A 3,977-nucleotide genomic window follows, 5' to 3' on the forward strand; every position below is an offset into this window, starting at 1 on the left:
GGCTGGAAGAAGATGGCTCCACTCCTCTCCGGATGGATGAAGATAGAAGATGCCGCTTGGATGAAGATGTCTACCGGTCCGGATGTCCTCTTCTGCCCGGATAGGATGAAGACATCTGCCGCTCCAGATGCCCTCTTTTGGTCCATCGGTTGAAGACTTCAGCCCGATTGGGTGAAGACGACTCAAGGTAGGGAGATCTTCAGGGGGCTAGTGTTAGGTTTATTTAAGGGGGGTTTGGGCTAGAGTAGGGATATGTGGGTGGTGGGTTGTAATGTTAGGGGTGGTATTGTGATTTTTTTACAGGCAAAAGAGCTGATTTCTTTGGGGCATGCCCCGCAAAAAGCCCTTTTAAGGGCTGTTAAGGTAATAGAGCTGTTAACTTTTTTAATTTAGATTAGGGCAGGGTATTTTTTATTTTGGGGGGCTTTGTTATTTTATTAGGGGGCTTAGAGTTGGTGTAATTAGCTTAAAATTCTTGTAATCTTTTTTTATTTTTTGTAATTTAGTGGTTTTTTTTTTTTTGTAATTTAGTTTAATAAAGTTATAGGGGTTAATAACTTTATTTAGTTGCGGCGATGTCCGGGAGCGGCGGGATAGGGGGTTAATATATTATTTAGGTGGAGGCGGGGTCTGGGAGCGGCGGGATAGGGGTTAATACATTTATTTTGTTGCGGTGGGCTCTGGGAGCGGCGTGATAAGGGTTAATAACATTATGCAAGTGGAGGCGATGTCGGGGCGACAGATTAGGGGTGTTTAGACACATCACTTGTGTTAGGTGTAAACATAACTTTTATTCTAGCATAGAAATCAATGGGATATCGGGCAGCAGCGAACATGAGCTTTCGCTGCTTTCAGACTTCCATTGATTCCTATGGCATCCGCGGCCTCCAGGGTGGCGGATTGAAAACCAGGTACGCTGGGCCGGAATAGTGGCGAGCGTACCGGTTAGAAAGTTGATAACTTGCAAAAGTATTCAGATAGTGCTGAATTTGTATTCTGAACATCTGTGATGACATAAGCATCGATCTGTGTCGGACTGAGACGGCGGATCGTATGTTATGTTACAGATTTCAACTTTTGCCGGTCTGTAGGCTTTGATAAATGGGGAATTCCAGCATATTTGCGGTTGACAGCTTGATCAATAGGCCTCTAAAACTTTACACTTATTTTGTCACTTTTTAAACAGTTAATGAAAGTTAAAAAAATCTCTCTACATGTTATTCTCAGACTAATCTTTTCTTTGAATGCATCATTCTATTTAGCCTTTGTTTAGTGTTTAATGTCCCTTTAAGTATATCATGTGCCACGGGTAATAAAATAAGTCGTTGTTCCACATGTTTTAGATTCATAACAAATTACTTTCCATTTAATTACATTTTCTTTCATCATTGTTATTAATTGTATTAGAAATTAAGGAATGCACGTTAACTGCAATCAGTACTCAATTATTCACTAGCTTAAATTGCTTTGATTCATGCACAGATCTATCAGATTTCACATGCAAAGTGAACAAATGGTGCTTCGGTTTGCTTCATTAAGCTATTGGGCTTCTGCGATTCTGGGCAGACAAGTTTATGCAAGCAAACCCTGTCCGTCGGTGGGGTTTGTTAAATCGACCACACAGTCTTCAATCTTATCTTCAGGTTTAATAAATGTCATATTTCTTTGCTTCTTAGTAAAGCAGACAGTTTTCAGATTATACTTTATTTAGACAAGCACTGGCTTCAAAGCCAAGACATATTAAAGTAGTATTTTTCGCAAAATATTTTTCTTTCTAGCTGAGTCGCTTCATGTTCTGTGTTGCTAAGTTTCAATCACATCCTGTTTTCTCTTCTCCTTATTAAAGGGACATATGTCATTGTTATATATAAGCATAGTATATAGCAGCAGTTAAATCCCACACCGAAAATATCTACAGTACATATAGTATTCATGTTTTAAGCAATCACTGTGTAGAATATTCTGAATGCTGCAAGATGTACTCCAGCTTCTTTGGGTGCAGTGGGCATTTTTCAGATTAAATTACAGGAAAATCTGACCATCTAAATAATGAAAGTACATTTAAAAGTACTTTTATCACTCATAATTAAATATTTTGTCAAATAGTACATTTTAAGTTTAACATGGCTTTAAATCTATCTTTATATTCTTATTTGTGAGTTATACATGCAATATTCCTTTTAACAAATGTCATCCTCTAAATAGGTCTCCTAATAACTAAACATTCTTTATTTTATATATTTGTATCTACATTGCTACTCTTTAAACAAAGTTTTTGCATGACCCTTTTCTAATGCTACTTCATGTAGAGTACGGATGACCAACTGGAGGGTCATGGGTCACATGCTGCCCCTCTGAACTAGTTTTTCTGACCTCTTGAGTAGAGCAGAATTAAACATGTGTGTCATAGGTTTTGTGGATCTGGGAAAAAAGTAACTAAAAATGTGTGCTTTGGGTACTCCTCATAGCTGGGCAAACAAGGCGTCCACAACTCAAAAAAGCCCTCTGGTGTAGAAAACAGCAGACACAGAATACCTTACCTAAATCTGGTCCTGTGACCCTGTATATTATTTTTAAAAAAACCTACTATTAGAGTGTTTAAACCTTTAAAGATACGTTGATGGTCTACTAATGGGGCTTGAGTTTTTGATAACCACTGGCAGTGCGAACCATGCTATTATGAAACAAAAAAAAACCTTAATGACCAGCAATGTACAGGGTACATTGTGGTCATTAAGGGGGTATGAGCTAAACCTTCATATGTTGCCCTTAAGGCTTCTGAACTATTGATCTCCACCAGGTGCTTCATAGTATATTGGGGCATTTAAGATTTTTTTTCACAACTTAAGTATAACATATACTACGGTCATAAAATGAGCGGTTGTTACACATGTTTGAGATTCATAACAAATGACTTTCCATTTCATTTAATTTAGTTCATGATTGTTATTAATTTTATAAGAAATTAAGGAACGCATATTAACTGCAATCAGTACTCAATTATTCACTAGGTTAAATTGCTTTGATCCATGCACAGATTTATCAAATTTTACATGCAAAGTGAACAAATGGTGCTCTGGTTTGCTTCATTATAGGGACACTGTACCCACATTTTTTCTTTTGTGATTCAGCAATTTTCAGCAACTTTCTAATTTACTCCAATAAGCAATTTGTCTTCATTCTCTTGCTATCTTTATTTGAAAAAGAAGGCATTCTAACTTTTTTATTAGTGTAGAACTCTGGATAGAACTTTTTATTGATGGATGAATTTATCCACCAATCAGCAAGAACAACCCAGGTTGCTCACCAAAAATGGGCCGGCATCTAAACTTACATTCTTGCATTTCAAATAAAGATACCAAGAGAATTAAGAAAATTTGATAATAGGAGTAAATTAGAAAGTTGCTGAAAATGTCATGCTCTATCTGAATCACAAAAGAACAAATTTGTATTCAGTGTCCCTTTAAGTATTTATAAAAAAAAAAAAAGCAGAAAAAAACACTCGGCCAGATTATGAGTTTTGCGTTATTATGAGGGGTGCGTTACTAACTTGCACGTTATTGTCACCGCTCACTTACCTACAGCACTGGTATTACAGGTTTTTATAAACCCGGCGTTAAAAGGCAAGAAGTGAGCATAGAGCAAAACTGTGCTCCATACCGCACTCCAATATCAGCGCTGCTTAAGTCAAAGGTGAACTGGTTGTACGTGCTCATGCACAATTTCCCCATCGACATCAATGGGGAGAGCCAGCTGAGAAAAAGTTTAACACCTGCAATCAAGCAGCGTAAAGCTCAGTAACGGAGCCCCATCGATTTCTATGGGGAAACACATTTTATGTTTACACCTAACACCCTAACATGAGTCTAAACACCCCTAATCTTACATTTATTAACCCCTAATCTGACGCCCCCGTAATCGCCGACACCTACATTATACTTATTAACCCCTAATTTGCTGCTCCGGACATCGCCGCC

This window comes from Bombina bombina, chromosome 5 (genome assembly GCF_027579735.1).
Source record: "Bombina bombina isolate aBomBom1 chromosome 5, aBomBom1.pri, whole genome shotgun sequence".
Taxonomy (NCBI): domain Eukaryota; kingdom Metazoa; phylum Chordata; class Amphibia; order Anura; family Bombinatoridae; genus Bombina; species Bombina bombina.